The sequence below is a fragment of the Cupressus sempervirens genome, chromosome 10 (assembly GCF_028749045.1).
Source record: "Cupressus sempervirens isolate cs-2001-9-10 chromosome 10, ASM2874904v1, whole genome shotgun sequence".
Lineage (NCBI taxonomy): Eukaryota > Viridiplantae > Streptophyta > Pinopsida > Cupressales > Cupressaceae > Cupressus > Cupressus sempervirens.
In genome coordinates, this window is record NC_143127.1 from 46,181,902 (window position 1) to 46,202,170 (window position 20,269).

The following is a 20,269-nucleotide window of genomic DNA, read 5'->3' on the forward strand; positions in this document are numbered from 1 at the left end:
TCTACAAATTATTATTTTTCAATAAATACCTCATCATTCCTTGGCTTAGTAACAACATCATCATCTAAATTGTAATCACTATTCTTTCTTGTATTCTAAATTTCTTATTAACTCTCACATTTGCACTTTTGATAATAGTCTTAGTTCTCTGATTATAACATCTATAAGCCTTTCTTTTCAATGAATAAACAAGAAATATACCTTCATCACTTCTAGCATAAAACTTACCAATATCATCATCTCTTTTGTTATAACACTTACTCCCAAAACTTTTGAAATACTTAACTATAGGTGAGTGACCAAACCATAGTTTATAAGGTGTCTTGTTTGTGTCTTTCCTGACTTGCACTCTATTCATAGTGTAGGTTGTTGTATTCATAGCTTCTCTCCAAAATGTTTTGGATACATCATTCTCTTCTAACATAACTCTTGCAACTTTTGTAACTGACTTGTTCCTTCTCTTTGCAATGCCATTTTGTTTAGGGGTTCTTAAAGATGATAACTATCTTTTAATTCCATTTTCTTCACAAAACAAGTTAAACTCATTTGCAGTAAATTCTCTTCCTCTATCTGATCTTAAACATTTAATCTTCATACTAGATTCATTCTCAACTCTATTCTTGAATATCTTAAACTTATCAAATGCCTTAGATTTCTCTTTAAGAAATGCAACCCACATCATTCTAGAAAAATTATTAACTAGAATCGTTAAGTACCTTTCACCATAGAATACTTTAGTCTTAGTAGGATTACTGAGATCCATGTGTACAATCTCCAACTTCACTATAGTGGTAAACTTCTTGTTGGGAAAATAAGCTCTATTATGCTTTTCCAAAACACACTCCTTGAAAATTGTGTTGGTAGGCTTTTCAATCTTTGACAAATATCTAGTTGCAAACATTCTACTAGTCCTCACAATATTGTCAAAGTTTATATGAAAAAATCTCTTATGCCATAACCAACTATCATCTACCTTTGCAACTAAGCATGTCATTTTAGTAGGGTTCAACTAAAATACATTACCTCTAGATCTAGTTCCTATTCCAGTTACCTTTCTATCTTTGTCTTTGATCATGCATGTATTTTTTGTGAACTACAACTGATAATCTTTGTCTACTAGTTGTCCAACACTCAAAATTTTTTACTTTAAACTATCAACAAAGTATACATCCTCAGTGTTAATTTTACCATCAAGAGTTATAGATCCAATACTTTTAACTTGACATGTTGCATTGTTTCCAACTCTGGAAATTCCTCCATCATGACTTTTGAAGTCAACAAACTTGTTTATGTCACTAGTTATATGATGTGAAAAACCACTGTCAATTATCTAATTAGATTTCTTCTCAACTTATGACACTAAAGCTGCCTTTTCTACAATTTCTTCTTTAATTACCACAAATCTAATTTCATCATCACTAGCACTTAATGCTTTTTAATCAAAATCATTATCTTCATTTGCATACAAACACTCTCTATATTTTCTAAGTTTGTAATTTCCCTTATCCTTTTTCTCTCTTTTAGGACACTTAGATGCATAATGACCATACTCATTAAAAATCCAACATTAAAAATTTTTCTTACCTCCTTTTTCTCTTTTTACTAGAAGAGCTACTCCTTATTCAATCTTTCTGTCCTCCTCAGATCTACTGCTGCTAGAAAAATCTCCTCTAGCACTTGTGCTCCTTGATAAATTAGGTTGAACATTCAAGGCACTGAAAGCTATCTCTATTTTGGCCAATTCTTTGAACTGTCTAAGTTCATTCTCAATTGCTTCAAGTCTTCCAAGCAATATCTCCTTTGTGAAATCTTTGGTACGAGATATCAACATTTTTATCATCTGAATTGTTGATTTAAATGGTGGTGTTAGAGTTTTCAATATCTTCTATATAACCTCATCATCTTCTTTGGTTCCTTCTTGAGCTTTGATACCTGCAGTAATTTCTAGTATCCTTCCTATATATGTTATTACAAATTCAACTTCCATCATTTTAGCATCTTGAAACACACAAATCCAACTTTGTAGTCTCAACTTCTTAGAATGCACATCTCCTTCAAAACTATTTTCCAATGCTTTCCAAATCAAATGTAAAGTAGCAAGTGATTTTACCTAATTGTACTCAATTTTAGGAAGTGCAATCAATAGAACTTCTCTAGCTCTCATGTCACACATGAAAAGATCTTTTTCTTCCTTGGTACAAATTTCCATATCCTTTTCAGCAATAATTGTATTCTCTGATTTTGTCAAGATACTATATCCTAGACCTATACAAAAATAATGCGTCTTTATCTTTTCTTTCTAGTTGTCATAATTTGTTCCATTGAACTTGGATTATCTTTCCTGAACATAGTCACCATGGATCTCTCAAAGTTGTTAAACTTTACCTTCAAGGACTTGATGCTCTGATACCAATTGTTAGAAATAATAGTCCACCAAGATAATTGCGGGGGGGGGGGGGGGGGGGGAGAGGGGGCGGTTGAATTAGTTATCTGATAATTAAAACATTTATATTCTTTAACAAAACTTAACCATTCAACCAAAGTAAACAACAACCATAATAAAATGCACATAGAAAATTACACCAAACATGTTGATTAGGGAAACCCTTGATCAGAGGGAAAACTTCAGTAGGAATGATGCCCACAAGATGATGTACTGATATAAATATTCCTTGTTAGAGGATGGACCCTGGTAGGAGTCTATTACAACATTTAGCACATAGAGTCCCTATTAGAGACTTTGAATCCTTATTAGGAGATTCCAACCCTGTTAGGAGTTGTAGTACAATGTATGCAAGATGAGCCCACTTCCCAAACCTGCAATTTCAACTACAAGAAGAGCTCACTATTCAAACAAGTAATTTATTGTTATGTTCCTCTTTCCTTTATTCTATTAATCAAACCAATCATTGTTAGACCTTCTAGACTAGGTCATGAACCTTAGATCCAAATATCAAACCTCTAATCACTCAACAAAACCTCGGCAATGAATTTTCCTTCACTTCCACACTGCTCTTCTCAACTGCGCATTCCACTCCTGCTACTACTTATCATAAATCATAAAACCATACCATTCCATAACATGATAAAGGAAAATGTCCTTCCTTTATACCAAGTCCTTAAAGAAATTCCTTGAGTCAGCTGTTAGACCTTCTCAATTAATTATTATAGGACCACATTAAGAACATGTTACACTTAGTGATAACATAAATCTTTCACCTTGTAACTTCAATAAATTTCTGTGCACAGAATATTATGACAAGAAAACTTATTCATGTTTTCATCAACATGTCTTCTCCATTTCCTCAACCTTGATCCTTAGAATATCAACTCTGCTAAGAGATATAACAAGTTTATCAAAGCATGCCTCTGTAAACTTGATATCAGAATACACATTGCCAAAACTTACATAACTTCTTCTAGACTTATCCTTTCTCCTTTTGATGTTAACCACATATACCAAATACTCAAAAGTATCTCCCATAATCTTGGATGGTTAGAATACTCAACTAGCCATCCATACCAACTTGATCTTTCCGTTGTTCTTCTATCAAATATCACAAAAAATTGCTATGTTGACATCAATGACAAACTCAATCATGAATGTAACATATCATCATAGTAACATATCTACAATACTCCACCATAGGAATATTATCAAAATTCATACTTCCAACATATAGCTTCTTAAAAATTCATCTTCCATCATTTTAACATCTTGAAATGAACATATCTAATTCAATAATCTTACCCCTTTTTTATGTATATCACCTTCAAAAATAGATTCTAATGTTGTCCAAATCTTATGAGATGTTTGAAGTAACTTTACCTGACTCTATTCATTCTCTAGAAGAGCTAAGAGTAAATATTCTCTAGATCTCATGTTACACATGAATAGATCTCTCTTTTCTTCACTGCATTCTTCAAGATTCTATTCTTTTACAATTTCCTTTTCACTTTTTCAAAATCCAATTACCTTGACCCATACATAACAAATGAGTCTTCATCTTCTCCTTCCAACTATCATAATTGGACCCATCAAATCTAGGACTATTCTTTCTAAAAATATTCACCATTGATCTCCTAAAGCTATTAAGATTTTTCTTTAAGGACTCGATGCTTTGATAGCAATTGTTAGGATATATACTACACCAATAGAACTAAGAAGGGGGGGTGGGTGAAATAGTTCTCCAACTAATATCACAATTATCAACCTTATCAAACTTTAACCATATGAGAAATATGATAAAAAACCACAATGAGATACTCATGCAAAAATAATATCTAATATGTTAACTAAGGAAACCCTTCATTAGATGGAAAACCCTAGTGGGGATGGCATCCACAAGACAATGTACTAATATAAATGTTCCTTGTTAGGAGTCTATAACAATATTTAGTACATATCATTCCCTGTTATGAGACTTTGAATCCCTATTAGGAGATTTCATGTTAGGAGTTGTGCCAACCTTGTTAGGAGTTGTAGAAGAGATATGGACCCACTATCCAAAAAACTTTAGGGGCAAGACCAATGAACCACCTATCCAAATAATCTCTATATTTTTTCTTGTAGAATAATAGAATTGATTAGTATTGCTCCTTTCTCTTTCTCTATCCTATCAACTAGACTTCTGTTCCTTCTGATCTTGTAACCAGGTCACAAAAATCACATCCAATAATCCCTTGGATCACTTAGTTGCATTCATCAAACACTTTGCTCCTTTTCACACTTCACATGGAACATACAAAAAATATATGCATTAAAAACAAGAAAAATATCTTTCCTTTATACAAAATCTTCAAAATAATTCCTTGAGTTGGCCTTGTGGCTTTCCTAATTAATTAGAATAAGATAATTAATTAAGTTGTAATTACAATAGCATTGTTAGCTCACAGTTTATACTTTTCAAATGTGTGACACAAGGGCTTGCACATTCACTGATATCATCCTCAGATTATCTTATGTCACTTATTGAGTGTGCATCTCTAGATTATATCTTTGTTAGAAGATATAGTACAAACATTAGAAACTGCTTCTTAGGTATTATGTCTTTGTACTACTTTTTGTAAATCAGACATATCTTCCATACATCTTTGACTTATGTACTATGAATTGAAGCATAACATTAGGAAATAGTATAGAACATATCCATGAATGAGTATCACTAGACAATCAAAACATTATCTGTACAATTATGATCTCTATCTACTACTCTATTAATCTTCACAGACTTACTGCTATGTTGACATCAATGGAAAACATAGTCATGAATGCAACATGTCAATACTCTCCAATGGTTAGGATACTCCCCCAAAATAATATCATTAAAATTAATTCTAACACCCTCTTGCTTAGTAGCTTCATTTGTGGGTGTAATATCTGTGACCTCAATATATTTGTCCTTTGAAATCAAAGAACTGTCTAGGTTGTTAATTTCAAGGTTTGTAGGACCCACATTACTCTCCATCCCACATAAGTTAGCCATAGAATCATCTTGACTACCTGAGTACCCTTCATTTTTTGAGCTAAAATATCCATTCTCTGTATCTTTTTCCTTTTTATTATCATTCTCTACCTCTATGGTGCCCTTTTCTTCTTCCAAGATATCTTCTCTAAGCTCATGTTTGTTCTTACTTTTCCTTTCTCCTCCAACCTTCCTTTTTTTAATTTTTCTTTGCACTATCCTTCTTTCTAGCCTAGTCACTATCTGACTTGGTATCCATGTCCTTAATCTCCTCAATGTTAACATTGTGCATTTTGACTTTTTAGCACCAGTTATCTAGAATCTCCTTCCTAGAAATCTTCTTTCTTTTACCAGTTGATGGAGAAAGATTCACAACATCCTCCCTATAGTATTCCACAATAAGAAGGATCAATCCTTCATGAAGAACATGCCTAGAATTTTTTCCCTATGTGCATTGAGGTTGTTTAACAAGGAATACTTCAAGTAGAATAGATAACAAGCCTTGTCCTTTTATTTGAAGTGATTTATAAAAAAATGAAAATCATGCAATCTTTTAAATCTCCCATCATGGATGAAATACTAGCGAATGCATGAAAAAACATCTTTCCATAGAACCTTAATCTTGTTAAGATCAAAGAAGTCCCCTTCCTTAATTAGTTTTCTTTCTTCTTTAGGGTTCTTCAAAAAAAAATTTAGGGCAACATTCGAGATCTTAGTCTCTTTCTTTAATTTTATTCCCCCAATAGAGAACCAATTATTTCCACAATAAACTCTTCTGTAATATTCATAGAAACCTTGTGCAAAGTCACAACATCCCTAGCCTAGTTTCTAAAAATTTCTTTAGTAATATGGGGTTTGTAGCCATGCAATATTTCAAGGTAATTAGTAACCAAGCACCTTTATGAAGAATTTTCCAAATCATCATTTTTCTCCTTCAAATGTTTACAATTGTTAGGCTCTTTCTTCCTTGGCTTACCACCCATTTTGTTACCCACTCCAATCACCAACTCCTATAGTGGAGAAAGATGTTGCAAGAAGAAGAAATTCAATCTTTCTCATTACATTCTGAGATCACCCACAATATGTGTCAATCTAAGAAGGTAATAATTAAAAGGTACCTCCTTGAAAAAAAAATACCGCTATCACTAAAATTACAACTTCCTTCAATATTTGACAAAAACTTAATAAAAGTTTGCATTAAATTTAGCTTCAATTGCATTTTTCCCATCACACTGAATGATATCTTTAAATTTGCTTCTTTTCTTAGGTCATCCATCCATAAAGCAGTCTGTCTGTACCCCCAGCTTTGTTGGCAATCTAGTCAACAATCCTATTACCCTCATGGTAAATATGAGTGATAATTACTTTTTCAAAATTATTAAGAAGACTTTTGATTTCTTCAATAATCATTTCAATATTCTAAGTAACCAAATAGTTATTATTAAGCATATTAACTATATTCAAAGAATTCCCTTCCAACCATAGTTTCCTATTACTAGTTTCTACATCCCTATGAATAGTAAACACAATCATGGTCACTTCTACCCTGTGAGTAGTAGCAATGCCAATAGGAACAACCAAAAAATCTACCACTCTACAATTATGATCTCTAAGGACTCCTCCACACCCATCTCTCCTTGGGTTACCTTTAGTAGAACCATCAAAATTATGTTTTATCCACCTTGATTTCCAGATCACTCCATCTCTACTGGTATTATCTTTCATCTCTTTGTATGTCATTGGATGATTAATATCAAATTGACCACTATTGTTGTTTTACTAAAGGAAGTTTTCCTTGAGAGCCCTAAGGATTTTGTAGCCAACCACCCAAGAAGGACATTCTTTCTCTCTAAATATTCCATTATTTCTTTCTTTCTAGAGTCCCCAACACAAATGTGGGAGAGAAAAGTTCCAACAGGATCAAGCTAAAGAACTATTTGTAGGACATTTTTAGCAGAGAAAATAATCCATTAATTTACTAGTTTGAACCCATTGAAGATTCCAGTATTCTAGAAGGATATTCTAGATACTATGACTATAATTTCAATGAAGGAAAAGGTGATCACTATCTTCATTAGCATTTTTAAAAAGAATACATCTATTAACTATATAGATACCCCTTTTATGGAGATTGTCTATAGTTCAGATTTTTTTTAAAGAGCAATCTAAAATAAAATTTTAATCTTAGGGATTAGACCCTTTCTCCAAGATTTTGACCAAGGAGGGCGAATAACATTAGAATATGATTTGAAGAATAAGACCACTTTATAATTTCCCCTTGGGTAAGAATCCCATACAAGGGAGTCTTCCTTGTTCCCTTTAAGGCTGAAGGCATTGAGAGCAATCTGAATAAACAATAGTTTAGGACTAATCTTCACAAGATTCACCCACCCATCATTCCTCCAGTAGTAAAAAATATAAAACCTATAGGTCTTCTTTCTTCTTTCGATAGAAAATGCATCAAAATAAACTTGATTCAACAGAACATCTAGAATCCAAATGTCCTCCCAAAACTTAAGCCATTTCCCAATTTCCATCTACATCCTCTTTGAAGAGTATCTTTCAGTACCTGAACAAAATTCCACATAGCAAAAGAATTAATAATCCTAGGATGATTCAAATGCTCAGAGAGAGAGGAGAAATTTTAAATTTATTTGTGCTTCCATATAGTGCTCCATTCCTTTTCTTCTTGATAAAGTCTCCATCCTTTCTTAGCTAACAAAGCTTTATTCATACTCTTAATTTTCTAATACCAAGTCCACCTACACATTTAGGATGACAAATATTATCTCATGCAATTAAAGGAGATATTTTTCTTTCTCCCAATTTAGTCCATAAAAAATTCTTTTGGATCTTATCAATTTCCTCTACATATTTACCTAGAATTTTAAAGAGGCTAAGGACATAGGTAAGAAGGTTTTGGAGAGCTGACTTAAGAAAGGAAATTTTACTAGCTTGATTGAGCCTATTTCCTTTCCAACCGACTAAATTTTTATTAAGCTTCTCAACTAGATTCTCGCAGAAGGAATTAGGGGGTTTTTAGCCTAGAGGAAGGCCAAGATAAGTCCCCAAAAATCACCAATAGTACAACCCAAAATATTAGCAATATTTCTTTGCATGGGAAAAGGAGTACTGAGGAAGAATAATTTTTTTTCTCCAAATTAACCAGTTGGGCCAAAGCATGAGAGTACAAATTAAGGGCCCGTTTAAAGCATCTAGCCTCCATGATAGTAGACAATCCCCAAAAAATATTATCATCAAGAAATTTTTTTATGAGAGCAAGTTAGATGATGAGAAGAAGGATTTATATAATGAATATCTCCCTTTTCCACAAAAGCCTTGATATATTTTCCCAAATATTCAACTATTATAGTAAAGAAAATTGGGGATATAGGATCTCCTTGCCTCAACCCCCTAGAAGGTTTGAAAAATTTAGTGGAGACCCCATTAACCAAAACAACCACAGAAGTCACAGTCATTATTTGAGATATTAGTTACAAGAATCTGTCACCAAAACCAAAAGTGTTTAGAATTCTGAAAAGGAAACTCCATTCCACTCAGTTATAGGCTTTTTCAATATCCACTTTGATCACAAAACCATGAGTTTTAGAAGAAGCCATAGAGTGAATATTTTCATGCACCACAATTATAGAGTTAAAAAATTGCCTTCCCAAAATAAAACCATTTTGTTTTTGAGATATTAGATTCATAAGAATGTTTAAAAAATGCACAATCAAAACTTTAGAGACAATTTTATAAATCAAATTGCAAAGGATAATAGGTCTAAAGAACTCTGGAGCATCCACTCCCACATTTTTTGGAATCAAGCATAAAAAAGTAGAATTTATATCTGTAAGCATTTTTCTAGCTCTATAGAATTCCTTAACAATATTATAGACATCCTTTCCAACCACTTCCCAAAAAAATTAGAAGAAAAACATAGGAAATCCATCTGGGCCTAGGGATTTATCCCCTTCAAAAGATTGTACTACCTTGAAAATCTCTTTCTTAGAGGGAATAGCAGTTAACCCATGATTCTACTCTTTAGAAATAATTGAATTGGAGATTCTCATTATGTTCTTCATTTTCCATTTGAATTCATCAAAATATCTATCTAAAATTGTTTCAAAGTTAATTACTTGATGTAACCATTGATTTTCTTGGTTACATGTTAGATTTATCTTATACAATATATCAAATGGTTGGAAAAGAATTTTGTACATAAAAGAATATGCACATTAGTGAGCCAAGCTTACATGATATGTTCTTATCCTTCCTGATGGCTCCAAGATTCTCTACTAATTGGATCAATTATAACTTGGCAAGGTCATAGTTATGATCCTTCTTAACAATTTTGTAGCCAAAGTCTATTGCATTCATGGTACACTATTCAGTCAGCTAGATTGATAGAATTTGAGAGAAATCACTTAGACTACAAACTCAATGAAATGATCTATAATGTCATCGATAAAAATTCCTTGGCTATTCTAATTGGCCTTAGTTTATTCTTCTATCACATTCTTTACTGGGCATCACACCGTCTTTACATGATCTAGGGCAGGGTACCATTCACTCAATGAAATAACTGCCTTCATTATCTTGATTGGCCCATTCTCCAACCACAACTTCATGTCATGTACTCTTCTCAACATAATTTTTTTCCATTCAACTTTGAAAACCTTTAGAAAAAATAGGGCATGGGTAAGCCCTTTCTTGGTAACAACTTTGTACTCTACTTTTAGTACTCCATTCTCACATGGCTTCTCATAAGTGTTCCTTAGGTCAAAATTTCTGATATTTCCTATTTTGCACATATAGCATTAACAAACATCATGCACCATGATGACTCAGGGAGAGATAGATGGTGAGGCACCATATGTGTTTCCAGTTATTGCAACTTCTAGATATGCCTTAAGTTTTGGTCGGAGGCATGTATCATTCCCCACAATCTTTGCATTGCTATCTTTCAAAACTTCCTTTCCACTTTCGGATGCAAGTGATGTCATCGTGAACTAGGGTTTTGAAACAATATAACAACTTCACAAAAAGATTGATCTTAGTTCACAAACTTTACTTACTTCTTCTCACAATTGCCAGTGGCACACTATTGAATCACTCAAAATTTTGCACAAATTTCTCATCAATATCCTTTGAATTGCTCTATAGGTTTTATGATTGCTAGGTAAGTGAAATTGATCTAAAAAGTTTGGTATATAGTTTCAAATGGTCAAATTAGGTCTTCAATAAATGCTTCATATAATGGTAGGTGAAACACAACTGGCTCAACCTCAACATAAAAATTGGTTAACATAATGTTTTCATTCCATCACTTGGTCAAGACTACCACTTGATCATCATTATGATTTCCATACTTAGCTTGGTCAGCGTATCAGCTCAATCTATCTGTGAGCCCAATTCACATATCAATACTTAATCACTATAAACACTAATACTAATACTCGACATCAATTATGCATATGAACTCTTTGTTTGATTTTTTCCTCAAATCTATCCTAATGCATCTTAATTTACATAGATATGGACTTTTAACTCATCTTATGTTAGGAACTAGTATATAATATAGCATTTAATTGTAAATTTTCTTATATACATTCTTTTCGTAGTTAGAAGTAGTGTGATCACTTGATCCATTGGATTGGGTCACCTTAGCTTCACTTGTTCCACTATTGCCTACTTATTCCTTCTTTCTCTAGGTTTGATTCATCTCATTCCTTATTTTTTCTACATTAAATTTTCATTTTTATTTTTTTGTTCATTGTTAGGTGTTGGTGCTTGGGTTCTACAGTTCTTACTCACATGTCCAATCTTGTGATAGATATAGAAAATTAAACTTCCATCCATCCAACTCTTAGATTTACCTCTAACATGTGTCTATATGAATTTACTACACCATGACCATGCTCACCACAATAATGATAGTTATGCCATGTGTTGTAATCCCACTTATATGAATTACCTTGCTTAGGTGCATACTCTTTCTTCTTTGATGTCCAATTAGATTTTATCTTGGATCTGCATTCTTGAGCTCTGTTGGAGTTTCAAAACAACTAAGCAACAAAGTACTGATACTAGGATTCTAAGGATAAGTCTTGGTCTAAGGGTTAGCTACCTCATATTTTGACTAAGAAGTCTTTAGATCTGGATCCAACTTTAATAGAATCACAGGGATTCTCTACTCTTTAGGTTCTAAAAAACCAAGGCAGGTGCACCTAAGGGTTATATGTATATATAACTAGTTTATGGTTCTTGACTTCAACATATGCCTATTAAAATCATCATTCTATTTCATTTCTATCCCTTAGAGCAGAAAAAAGGTCACAATTATTCTAAACTTTACAAATAATCCTTGACAACAGAAGCTAACAATGACATACAAGGGATTATTGCAAATAAGTGTTGATCAATAGTTTGACTCTTCATACATGAAAGTAATAATTGATTTAATTTTAAAGTTTTTCTTCATGAAACTCCATGATTTTCTTCAATATGCAGCTGAATAAATGATCAATGCTCTATCCATTGGCATTTAGAGTCTACCCAAAAATTTTGATCTAATTAATTGCCTTACAATCAATTATATCAATAGTTAACCTTAAATTCCATTTCTATGAATATCCTTCTTATGTAACTAGAAGCCCTACCAATTTGATGAAGCATTTATTTAATTCATTGAATTAAACAAAACAAAAAATTGATATATAACCTATCCTAGTTGCATTAAATTGCATAAACCTTGCTCATACAATCTCAAGATAACCAACACATAACAATGGAGATATAATTTAGAGAAAAAGATATGGCAGAATACTCCTCTTGTATTAATTCTCCTTGAAAATCATATAGTACTGATGTAAACTCATAATAACTCAAGACAAGATAACATGATCCTTCAATGTTTAATGTATTCTTAGATTTGCAGAGATGGATACATCACAAAGTTAATACTAAGATTTATTGGACCAAATGAAAAACTATATTCAGACCTCAACTCCTCGTCTTGGAAATCCTTTCATAGAAAGGATTGAAACAAGCTTTAGATGGGATGACACTTGTCAAAAAACTATTCAAAAAAAAAAAAAAAAGATATTTCTATTGTGTTACAATATAAGACATTTATGTATTTAGATCAAAATTTTGAGATGCAGTTTTAAGACTGGCAGTTGGCATTTTTCAATAGGTACCTCTTTAGAAAATTTGGTTTGTCTTCATCTTTTGTCACCATCCATGCCCTTTTCCTCTATTCTTTAAACCTTTAATTACATACTAACTGTATCCTTTAACTACACTAGTCACTGTCACCAGATGGAAAGGCTTTAATGTCTGTAATCAGTTCCCATATGGTAATATCTATATCCATATTTGGCCAAGTGACATCTTTGTCTACCTCTAGTTCATCTAAGCACTTGGTCCACTTGACATCAGTTATGGCTATAACTTTAGTAGTTACTTTAGATATTTCCACCTCTATCTTATAAAGCATATCAACTATATCATAAAATGCTGTGGCACTTGCTTCATTATTGCAAAAAGAAAAAAACCTGAGATGATCAAGAATGTTTTCAAAAGAGGATGATCACTCCACCCATTATTTCAATTTACCTTCACTATCCAAGATTGTAGGTACAAAATTAGGTGTGCCTACAACAATTGTCTTCATCTCATTTTGGATTAGCTGCATCTTGCCACCAAAGAAGCCATTCAAGTCTTTCACCTATGGATAAATTTTCTAGTATTCACAATGGTTACCTCTGGAAAATCTTTTTTCTAAGGTAGGAAGGGAACTAGACTATCAAAAATTGTATGTAAGGGCCCCATGTATTAAAGAGTGGAGATAACAGAGTAATAGCCTTTGAACATCTATATTTTGCTCCTTCTAATGCAAGGTAGCTATTATGCACATTTTGAGAAATTGTCTTCAGTGTATTGATCTTATGGATTAGTAGGTTCTTCATTGCTCTGTTATCTACATCCTTGCTTGCTTCTAAATTTTTGTCATCAACATCCACTGCATGGCCTAATGTCTCCCCTATTTTAGGTGCTTGGCCTTCTATCTACACACTTTTGTCATGGATTTCTGTAGCAGTTCTAACATTTTTCTTTAATGATGCTACTTCTATTTCCAGTTTGATAATCTTCTGCTGCAAGAAGAATGTTTTTTTCATTTCCTCTTCATAGCTTCTTCTTGTCTTAATAATTTTTTCATATGTTTTTTCCAGATGGGCCTAAAGAATATCCATTTAATTTTTTCCCATTGATGCTACTATAATGTGCATCCCATATATTTGGTCACTAGAAGTAGACTGTGCATGCTAGAAAATAACATTCCCCCTAGGGGATTCTTTGATCTCCATGAGGGTAGACTTATCATGCTTCAGAGCTAAACTCCATATTGCCATTGTTTGAGCATCTATGCTATATTATAACCCTATTAGCTCTCCATATTGATTTTCATCTTCAAATGAGATTGATCTCTCATATCTCCTCATTTGATCCAGTAGAAAAGATGAGCTAATATCCCATACTAGGAATACAATCATTCCACTCCTTCTCACCAAGTTTTTGGCCTCTTCAATAGTGAGGGTTTCACTTGCAGGATCATATTCTTGTAGCTTTTTCAAAAGTCCAACAACTACTTCATCTGAATCACCTAGCTTCATTTGAAGATTAAGCTCATTCTACTTTATCTTGAATAAAAAGCTCTTAAACTCCTTAGATTTTATAAAACTATCATCACTCATGAATTCATGAACTTATGAGCTTCAATAGTCCTATTGTCTATCATCTGAGCCTCTAGCTATAATTTATTTTCTCTCTACTCATCTTTTGATGCTTGAGATATCAAATATCTTCTTCTTACATCATCAAAATACTTACTGGCCCTTGGGAGGATTTGGAGGGCCTTTTGTTGGGATTTCTTTGGCAATTCAACCATCTTTTTCCTTTTGTGTCTTTATTCTACCCATTCAAAACTCTTGGGGATAACTTCCTTAGGCTCATTCTCTTTAGGTTGGTCTTCATCATCAGAGACCTCAACCATAATCTCATCATCTAAATAATTAGGGTCAATATTTTTTCAAATTTCCTCAAGGACCTGAGATACTAATTCATCAAAATTCACCACACACTTGTCCAATCTAGACCAGTAGTCTTCATCATGATAAAACCCTCTAAATGATAGTTTTTCCTTTTTCATCTCATATTCAAAACTAATAAAATGTCTAAGTACATTAAATGGATCATAAGTTCTGGCTGGCCTAGTAGGTAGTTTATTATTTTTTAAGAATGCATTGGTTTCTTCAATGACATTTTTGCTGATTTAAAAGTCTCCTACCTTAGTGCATCTACATAGAAAGGTTCCCTTCTTGATACCTTTTCCTAAGTATTCTTTATTCAAGGAAATCAATTGCCAAAATACTTCTACAAACCCTAACCTCTTAGGGACATACTTGGGTACAATATGGGGTGGCTGAGGGCATCCAAAGATTCTTAGGATAGTATATTCTTCAAACAAGAAAAAACTTCCCCAATCATGTCTCAATTGCTTTCCAAAATCAAAGCACATTTTAGGTTTAACAACCTTCTTGACACTCCTAGGGATTCTTTCAATTAATAATCCTATCATTTTAAAAATTGGATAAACAAAATCATTATAAAAAGAAATGACATTAGAATATGGGTAAAACATTTTCCATACCCTTGTCCATCTTTGTAATGGCAACCTCTCTCCCCAATTATGTGTAGATTCAAAGAAACTCTAATCAAATATATCATCATTCTTGAATAGGATTAGGTGAATGATTAGGGAATAGTGATGGAATTAAAAAACCTTCAATTCTCCTTTCTAGATAGTGGTGATCTCCTTATGGATACTCTCAATGATATATTCCATAAAATCATACCTGATATTATGAATTGAGAATTGGATATTAAAAGCCATGACATAATTTTCTCCTGAAGCATTCATGGTTCCATCTAAACCTAAGGCTTTATTAATTCTAAATACAATATTTTAAAAGTATCTTTTGAATAATTCCAAGGGCATGATCTTTTCAATATCCCCCTTCTTTGGAATGTCTTCCACATTCTTCTTTATTGAAGGAATGTGTCTGGTCATATCCTGCCCATGTAGAAACTCTTATGATTTTTGAAATTCTCATTCAATTTCTCTATCTCAATTAGTAGTGACATAGGTCCACCCAAGCCGAATGCCTCTATGAATGTTTCTTTATCCAAGGATAGGAAAAACATTCTATCTCTCCTATGGAATGACTTATTAACAAGATTGTAGCATTTCTTTAATGAGTTCACCAATTCCACTTCTACAAACACTTTTGGCATAATCATCTTACCCAAATTCCTTATCCAAGGGTTACATACTAGAACCTCCAATGCTCTATTCTTGCAGAAATACCAGAAAAATTTGTACCCATTTCTATTAGGAACCTCCACTATTGATATCTAATTGAAAAGATCATTGTTGAAAAAGGGAGATTGTTGAAGTAGAACATATGTTTCAATCATTATTTTGTCACTGATGTCAAACTTGCTATTTTCTGGTAAGATAATTGCTTATAAGATCCAAGTACTATCATTCAATTGATTGATGAAGAGGTTTTAATCAATAAGATGTAACGATAGCACATAGAGGAAAGGTTGAGTTATGGTCATGTAATGAAGTACAATGATCAATTAAGACAATATTGAAATAATGTGTTGATAATCTACTTGAAGTTAAAAAGGTTGCCTATACTTAGAAACTTTAGAAGAAAAAGTGATACAAAGGTTGTCTGCAAAGCTTGACCGAAGTTGATAGTAGGTGCTAAGAAAAGTTAGTTCAAGCTAAGTAGAAAATCAGTTAGAGCCGAGTAAAAGCAAAATCTAGTGTGTGCCGAGTAACACTATTGGTGCCGAGCAAATACAATAGGTGCTGAGCATCAGTAAAATTTAGTTGATGCTAAGTAAACTCATAGTTGATGTCGAGCAATGTAGTATGTGCCGAGCATCAAAAGATTAACAATGCCAAGCTACTAAATTATTAGAAAAGTCAAAGATTCACAAAATCTAAGCTGACAAGTTTGTTTTCTTGAAGTTTATGAACTAGGTGGAAGATAAGGATGATGAGCTGGTGGTACAAAATTTGATGCAAACTATTTTTAGGCAAATTTAAATGGATTCTAGGAGAAGTTTCTAGAAGAGACAAGATATGGGGTAGATACATTGTATCCTACCTAATCTATCCTAACCCTAAAATGGATGATGGAGAAAAAAGAAAAAAAGTATTCTAATTTCCTATTTAAAGAATGTTTGGTCATGAAACAAAATGTATGTAGAAGGAGAGATATTGAGGAGGTCAAAAAGGACCAAGGAAGAACATACATAGAGAGTCAAGGAGTCTACTTCACCCAATGGCCAATAAAGTGATTGCATTGGTGTACCAAGCAAGAAGGCTTAAGGAGATATATTCTTGAAGGGTGAACAAGCTATCAGAGTTGCAAAGAATGAAAGCCAAGAAAATTTAGGACCGAATTGTGATTTGAAATCTATAAGAGAAGTTGTAAGTTGTATCAAATCAAAGCTCTATTGTTACTCTTTAACAATTGTATTTGTTAGGGTAAATTCCTTTGGACTAAGTTTGACTTAAAAATCATTAGAAAATCCTTTAATAGGGTGGAATTCCAAGTGAATGGCCTAAAATCCTTTAACCAGGATCACTTCTAATAGGGTGATTGAAATCCCTTAACTGGGTCACATTTAACAATGTGTGTTGTAACCCTTAATAGGGTTGGCCTTTCACAGGGCATCACTTCAGAAGAGTGAAAAAGGAGTAACATGTTACTGGTGGTTTTTTTCAAATTGGGTTTCCACATTAAATCACTATGTCAAGTGTGTGGATGAATTTTCACATTTCATTTTTTTATTGCTACATGTTAATTTAATAGTAACCTGCAAGTTTTAGTGACAAGCTTGGATGCATCTATAAATATGAATGTTTAATGGGTTCACTAACCTAGGTGAAAAGTTTTATTGGTACATCTAGACCTTGAATAACTGATTCATCCCACCCCTCCCCCTCGGTTATTATAAATAATTCTAACGATTGGTATCAGAGCCATCTGCTAATAAGACTAGTTTGAATGTATTAGAAGCACAAAGATCAAGATATCCAAGAGAGAAGTACCCAAGCTTAACAAAGACAATTTACCTGCATGGAAAAGTCTAATGAAGCTACATCTTGGAGGAATAGGAGATCATGCACAATCCACCATCTTAGTGGAACATGTTGATCCAACTAGAGTTCCTATTGTTGAAGATATGAAGAAGAAGAAAGAACATAATCAAGCAATGTTGGAGATTGCTTCTGCTCTCAGCTATGTAGAATTTGATGACATCAAGGGATGTAACACTACAAAGAAGATGTGGGATGGCCTAAAAACCATCTATGGAGGAGACAATTTTTTTCAAAGAGCCAAGTCAAAAAGCCTCAAAGTTAAATTTGATGACATGAGAATGGAGGAAGGTGAGAACATTTCTCAATATGTTGCTAGAATAAAAGAAGTTGTCAGTGCAATAAAAGGTGCTAGTGGTTATATAGATGGTGATACTATTTTAAGAAAAGTCTTAAGGACATTATTGCCTATTTATGCTATTAGAATTTCAAAAATCCAAGAATTGAGATGTATTCCAGGAAACAATCTAACCTTTGAAGTTCTGGTAGGTAGACTCATTGCTTTTGAGTTATCCAACTTTGAAAATTACAAACCAAAGAGTCTTGAATCTACTTTAAAGGCCAAGTTTCTATTGATAGATTCTAATAAGAAGAAGCAAAAGAAGAAAAGAAAGATAAAGCATGTGTGTAGTGATAGTGATACTAATGAAGAAGATGTTGATCAATTGGAAGCACTGCTGGCAAGAAAATTCCATAGAGGAAAAGGCAAGTTGAAAGGTAAGTTACCCATCCTTTGTTTTAATTACAATGAGATTGGCCATATTGTTGATAGGTGTCTAGAAAAGAAAAACTATAGAGCAAATGAAAAATACAAAGATAGAAGAAATGAAGACAACAAAGATTACAAAGACAAAGGCAAGAAATGCTACATTGCTGAAGAAGATGATTTTGATGAACATGATGATGAAGTAGTTTATGTTGCAATGAAGGATGAGTTTGATGAAGATGAGGCAACTACAATTGTGACCCATATAAACAAAAATGACAAATGGATCATTGACAGTGGATGCTCACATCACATGATAGGAGATAAAAGTAAGTTCATTACCTTAAACCATTATGATGCAAATAGTGTTAGATTTGGTAATGATGCTCCTTGTCTGATAAAAGAAAAAGGTTTCATTAAACTCATAGAAAAGATCTCATGTGATAACACTTACTATGTTGAAGGATTGAATTATAATCTATTGAGTGTGTTACAACTAAGCAATGTGGGATGCATAGTTGAATTTGGAAACAAGACTACCAAGATATATGATACAAATGGGAAATTGATAGAAAAAGGAGATCAAACTAGAAATAATCTATTTTACCTTGATATAGAGGATGCTACTTGTCTCAATGTGAAAATTGATGATGTGTGGTTATGGCATAAAAAGTTATGTTATGTTAACTTTGATAACTTGATTAATATTAGTAACATAAGAAAGTTAGAGGTTTTCCCAAGCTTAAAAAGCATGTTAATGTAATATGAAAATAATGTCAGCTATGTAAAATGACTAAGTCAAGTTTCAAAACTTATACCTCTATATAGATACTAGAAATTGTTCATACTGATTTGTGTGGACTGGTAGAAGTACATAGTTACAAGGGAGACAAGTATATAATGCTATTTATAGATTATTACTATAGAATGATAAAAAATATGTTTCTAAAGAAAAATTTTGATGGCCTTCAAATGTTTAAGTTGTTCTTCTTAAGATTTGAAAAAGAAATAGGTAAAATTTTAAAATGTTTGAGATTAGACAGAGGATGAGAATTCACATCAAAAGAGTTTGAAATGTTCTGTAATGATAAAGGAATTAAAATATTGACTTTTGCACCTAGCACCCCTGTACATAATGGAATTGTTGAAAGAGGAAATAGTTTAATAATGGACTATGCCAAGACACTTATGATGGAGAAGAATGTTTCTCTAAAATATTGGAGAGAAGTTGTAAGAACAACTTTCTATACCCTAAACCAAGTGCAAATCAAGAAAGGTACTAATTCAACACCTTTTGAATTATGGTATGGTTACTCATCCAATGTAAAACATTTTAAGGTGTTTGGGAGTAAATATTGTTAGAATTTAACAAGTGAGAAGTATACTTTTGAGCTGGGGGGGGGGAGGGGTGAATAAGAAGTACCAAACTTTAAGTTATAAAACTTTTAACTAAAATCAATACATGCATGTAAAATTTCTAATTAAAGTGAAAGTAAAGACATGAATGAAAATAGACAACACAATATTTGATCACCCAGAAACCCTCCAAAATGAGAAGGTAGAACTGGGTTGGGGATGACACCCACAACTTATCACTACAATAATATGTAACTTGTTAAGGTTATAAAGTTTGACCATCATCAATGGTCTTCCCTATGAGATGTCTATCCTATTAAAGGGTCCAACACCTTGTTAATGGTGTACCTATCTAAAGGATTTACAAAACATTCACTTGGAATGTCACCCTATTAAATGATTTACAAAATGGTTGTTAAACCAACCTATCTTCATAGGATTTCCATTCTCCTAATACAATGGCTAGAAAGTATAGTAGAATGTGTTGATATGATC